This window comes from Asparagus officinalis, chromosome 8 (assembly GCF_001876935.1).
Source record: "Asparagus officinalis chromosome 8, Aspof.V1, whole genome shotgun sequence".
NCBI classification, from domain to species: domain Eukaryota; kingdom Viridiplantae; phylum Streptophyta; class Magnoliopsida; order Asparagales; family Asparagaceae; genus Asparagus; species Asparagus officinalis.
The window spans coordinates 127,929,724-127,936,032 of record NC_033801.1 but is presented as its reverse complement, the minus strand read 5'-3'; positions in this window follow the sequence as shown (position 1 = coordinate 127,936,032).

Here is a 6,309-nt window from a genome sequence, read left to right as displayed (position 1 = left end):
GACTAAATCAAAATCATCTACTCATTATGCACACATGTATAGCAAAACTTATAAGTGCTCTATTTGCGGCCGTCAAGGTCATTTAGCTAAGTTTTGTTATGATGCACACAAACATAAGAATTCTAATGTTCCTTGTGCATCTCATATAGCTTCTTCATCTTGTACACTTACACATTCACATGCTCATTCTCACAAAGTTCATCATAAGCATGCTAGTGTGTTCAAGTGTGATTATTGTGGTCGTTTTGGTCATTTGGCCAAATATTGCTTTGATTTGAAAAGAAAATCTCATTTGACAAATGCTTCCAATAGACCACATGTTTTTAAATGTGATGTTTGTGGTAGGTTTGGACATCTTGCTAAATTTTGTTTTGATATACAAAAAGCTTCTAAATTGCAATATGTTCCAAATAGACCATTGTTTAAGAATGTTTCTCATTTGCAAAATAATTTTAAAAGAAAATCTTTATTTGCAAATGATTCCCGTGCACGAGCTAATGGTCCACAAAAACAAATGGATCTCTTTCATTGCACAAATTGCAATCGGAAGGGTCATTTGAATGAATATTGTTTTGACCATGTTAGTGCACCATATGTGCCTAAGAGGGTTCATAACCCTAAGGCTTTGAGCTTTAATGATAGGGGTCATGTCCCTAAATCTTTTGGTACCAAGAGTTCTTGGGTACCAAAACAAATTTAAATTTTAAACCAAGAATTTTAGTATTCTTATTTTTCCTTTTTCTTGGTTATTTGAAAATTATGCTTTGAAACTTTTTATGAAAACAAATTTTCTTTGGTCAAATTCTTTTGTTTTCATAATTCCTAGTTTTGATTTTGATGAGAGGTTTGTATTTATATAACCCTCCGGATTTATTGGGTGTTTATTCCCAAATCATGTTTACCGGATGCTAAAATGTTCATATGGGTTAATACTAACTCAAGAGCTAGATAGAGTTGCCTCTCTTGATTTTTAAAATTCAATGATGATTTGGTTTCATGATTTAAACTTTGATTTATGATTTCAATTGGTTGATTTGTTTTCATTTGAAAACTTTTTTACATGATTCTCATGTTTCTCTTCTTTTGATTTCATAAATCTATTTTATACATTGGCTTTTATGATATGAGACAATATGTTCATCTTGATATATTTATATATGTTCTCATTATCTTTTGTATGTGGGTGATATTTAGCATATTCATCTATGCTTACTCACATATGTTTGCCATGATCTTCATTGCATATATTCTATATGGCTTTTTGATAGGGGGAGCAATCCCTATATATATATATATATGAGAAAAATGGGTATACTTGGTACCAAGCACAAATTTTGTGTATATGGTATTTTGATAGGGGGAGCAATCCCTATATCTTTTTATGTTTGATACTCACTCATGCTTATTGATAGGGGGAGCTTTCGCTCTCTTATTCCTTTGTCCCCTTTTTGATGTTGTCAAAGGGGGAGAAATAGTATATGTATATTCTTTCTTGTTTATATGCATGTGAATTGTAATTTATATATTCATTTCTTTTCATGCATATATCCTTTTTGTAAATTGTTTGTCATCATCAAAAAGGGGGAGATTGTTGGCCTTCTTGTTTTGATGATGTTTAACAAACAATTTATCACTAATATTGTTTGTCTAGTGTTTGTGCATTCCTATATTTTGTAGACAAACAACGTAGTTGGAGGATGGATGGAATAGCGCTTCAACGAAGATATCAAATGGAGGTTGGCGGATATAGTGGATGAAGCCTTGCTATTCAAAGTTAAAGATTCAAGTTCAAGCCTCATCCGCAAGCGTACCAAGTCGAGCTTATTGAAGATCAAGATCTTGCTTGGGTAACATTAGTTTTAGGTTTTATATTATGTGTGTTAGTACTTTAAGCTCAATCATATACACACATACACGGTTTGGTTTTTGGTTTGATAGTTTTACTATGAAACAATTTAGTTATATATATATAGTTATATATATATACATAAGTTTTGGTTTCTATGCATATATATAGTTATATATATACATATATGTTTTGGTTTGATTTTTTAGATATGAAACAAATATATATTCATATATATGTTCATATGTTTCATATTCTATCATATTTGTGAAAATATTGTGTTCTTAGTTTGTAGACTTCAATATCAGTTTATACATATTTTATTAAGTCTATATAATCATTGTGCAAAGTTTCAAAACATGGTTTAACCAAAATATCAAATTTCACATGTTTACATTTTCGTGTTTTAAACTATTTTGCAAAATGATGATTTTTCACAAATGGGAAATGAAATTTCCCAAAGTTTCATAATTTTTGGACTTCATTTGTTATTTTTAACACATTTTTAAAAATTTCAAAACATGTTTTGAGTGTGTCAGTTTTCGGTCGACCGAACCGGTCGACCGAACCTGAGTTCTCGTGTTCACTGGGCGACAGAGAGTCTGTCGGTCGACCGATGAAATTTTCCGGTCGACCGATGAAATTTCCGGTCGACCAACAGTGACTTTTTCAGCTTCCAACGACTAGTTTTCCTACCGTTGCTTGGGGCTGTTTTTTGTCTTTTGCTTGGGTTTTTGGCTGAGTACTTGGGAGGCTATATATACCCCCATTGTATTCAATTCTAAACTCTAACAAGAGAATGGTTTAAAAGGTTTTAACAATGGTTTAAACTTGTTTAGTGTTTGTTTAAGTTTGTTTTAAGAAACTTTTAAGCATTTGAGTGTTTCGGTTTTGTGATTCAATTCTACAAGAGCTTGAGGAGATCATCTATTGGTGTTTGGGCATTCAACTATTCTCCCTCCAACTCTTGATATATTGAGAAGTTTTCTAAACTCTATTTCTAGCTTTTTTATATATTTGATTATCATTGTTATTAAGCTAGAACTACATTGAGTTTAGTTTTGATTTATATCTCTTTGTTCACACACAACCTTTTGAGCTTATTGTATTTATATTCATAGTATAATTTTGGGTTGTGGGTTTGTGACTAGGAGTTGTGCTTAATTGAGTTCTCACATTGTTTAAAGAACAATCAATTGATTTATATTGTGCTTATTGTAAGATTCACTTTGTAATACACTTGTACACCGAGTGAGGAGTGTGTGGTGAGAGTCGGGGATCATCCCAAGAGGAGTGGCGTCGGTTGACGTGCCTAGAGAGAGGTTGTAACCGAGCACTTGAGGGAGACACGGCTAGGTCCAACACTTAGTGGGTGTAGAGTGTGATTGCATAGTGTTTGTTGTGTGAGAGTTTTCGGTGAACTTATAAACCGAGTGTGTAGAAGAAGTTCCGGCTTCCAAACCGGATTGTGTTAGTGGATTTCTCCCCGGGAGTGGGGAGCGGAGACGTAGGACGGAAGGTCCGAACTCCGTGATCATATTGCTTGTTTGAGTGTGCTTTGGCGTTCATTCATATTTATGTTCATATCTTATATCGCCATTGTCATTAGCTCATTATCTATATCATCCACTATCTTGTTTAGATTGTTTACCCCTTCATATATATATTCATCATATAGGATATATCTCTTTGTTGTTCATATTGCTTATCCTAGCTTACATATCTTGTTATATTTCACTCTTGCTAGGATAACTTGTTAATAAGTTTTAATTGGCATTTAATCGGATTAGATTAGCATAAGACCCTAATCATCCCCCCTCTAGGGTCTAACAGTGCGAGCCTGGAAATAAACAATAAGCATATCCGATCACTGCTCCTCAGACTCACCCCAGTGCGAAACGATTCATTGGAGCGAGCCTAGAAATAAACAACAACTTATCCGATAACATGAACCCAGACCTTCCCATCTCAAGTCCAAGTCAACAACTCATATCTCACGGGTAACTATGGTCAAGCAATACACGCGGTTCTCAACTATAACAGGGTATAAATGCAATGAATACTATGTAACAGTGTCATGAATCATGAACAGGAAACAATGAATACTATGTAACAGTGTCATGAATCATGAACAGGAAACGTGAACAACTACTAATAACAGTGCAAGATGGAACTACAACTATCAAATAATTATACATGAAATGTCGCAATTTCCAATCGTCATGATCATAAATTGATTAATTCCAAAAATAATCTTTTCCGAAATAGATTCCTTTAAAAATACAATCCATTTTCTAAAAAATTTCTTTTAAATTATTTAACATTATAATTATTCAAAACTAACCCATTTTCCAAAATAAATTCTTTCAACTCATTTATTATTATAATAATTCAATTTAAACCGTTTTTCAAGAATAACTCTTTTAAAAATATTTCTCATAATAATAATTCTAATTAATCTAGAAAAATATTAATTTATCATTTGAAATATCATCATCAACAATCTCACGCAGATAATAGCAATTCATAATCTAATCTATGCAACTAATTAACGACAGATATAAATAAGAATTGACGAGTCAAGAGGAGCGGGATCTTGCAAGAAACTAATTAATTCACAGCGGATCTAAGAATTGAATGACAAGTCAATAGAATATTGGGATCTTGCCTCGGGTACGTCGTCAACTGTAGCGGGGGTCGTCGGGGTGGATACACGGGTCACAACAGGTTCAACGGCTCGTCGGAAAGTCAATCGGTTAGAATACAAAAGAGAGGTATTAGTAGCGATTAGCGATATTCGAATGAATATAACGATGTGTAGATAAGGAGCCCAAGTAAAAGGAATATACTGTGTGATAGACAACACGAAGGGCTACGCACCGGTGAATACGGTGGCGGAAACGGAGATCGGAAGTGGCCGGAAAACGCGTGTGAAGTTGGCACAGTGCTGCTGTTTTCAGCGAACTGCTTGCCGTCGATCGATGTTTCGGATGATACCGAGAGAGATAGAGAGTGAGTTAGAGTGTGATACAAATTGGAGGTGATAGGCAACATATAGGTCTACTCACCGGAGAAGAAATCGACGAAAACGGAGGTCGGAGGTGATAGGAAAGTGCGTGTGAAGTCGACACAAAACTGCAGAAATCTGCAGTGCAGTTTTTCGCCGTTCGTCGCTGTTCAGGCTCGTTTCTCGCTGCTCGGAGCTTCTCCTTGCTGTTCGGGCTTGCCGGAGGTGGGAGGAGGTTGCCGGGGGTTGTCGGGATGTCTCGGTGGGCTCCGACGGAGCTGTGCGGGGATCCGACGGGGTTGCTCAGTCAAGGAGGGGAGGAGACAAGGAGGAGTTGGAGTTAGAGGGAAGCTTGACGGCGACAGGGTGACGGCCGGAGCTGGTGGAGCTGATGAAGGGACGGTGGTTGTAGGACTGGAGAGGAAGGAGATGGAAAGAGAGTCGGAGGGGGTCTGTCGGTGGTGTGTTGGGGAGCTGGAGCTTGAAGGTTGAGGTGGCGGACGGCGACCAGCGAGCGGCGGCACGGCTTGGTCGGGGGATGATCTTGAGGTGGATAAGCTGGTGATGGAAGAGGGAAGAGGAGATGGCGTTGATGAAGTTGGTGATGGTGATGATGAAGGTTTGTTAGGTTCTTGTTGTAACAACCGTGAATTTTGATATCAAAATAAATAAATAATAAAATATATAGTCTTGTATTTTTAATTCTGCTAAATATTAATTTACGGTTTAATAATTTTTATATATAATCTTTTGGTGATTAATATTATTAATGACCTTGTTATTATTGATGTAAACTTGAGTATAGTAAAATAGTATATAAATATTAATAAAAGATTTTTGGTTGATTATTAATTATTAAAATAATTCAGAATATTAGTTCAAAATAAATAAATAATAAAATATATAGTCTTGTATTTTTAATTCTGCTAAATATTAATTTACGGTTTAATAATTTTTATATATAATCTTTTGGTGATTAATATTATTAATGACCTTGTTATTATTGATGTAAACTTGAGTATAGTAAAATAGTATATAAATATTAATAAAAGATTTTTGGTTGATTATTAATTATTAAAATAATTCAGAATATTAGTTGAGATTTTCGAATTTTTCCCTCTCTTATTTTCTCATTTGAATTTGAATTCCTTCCAAATTTTTACTCAATCAATTCTCTAATCATCATTTAACTATTTCCTATTTTCTCTCACGTGATTCTCTCTCTCATTCTTAATTTCATGCGTCCTCTCCCTCAATCATTCACTCAACAGCTGGCTTTCCTTCTTATTTTATTCCTTTTATCTCTTTCAAATAACAAGTACAGCACTCATACCTCTCTCACCATCAGCTCACCCCCCAAAAGACCGTACCCACCTCTCTCTCTCTTCTTCTTCTTCTTCCTCCCAGCACCGAACCCAAACCCCCTCTTCAGCCGCTCCGACCTCGGCCTCACCCC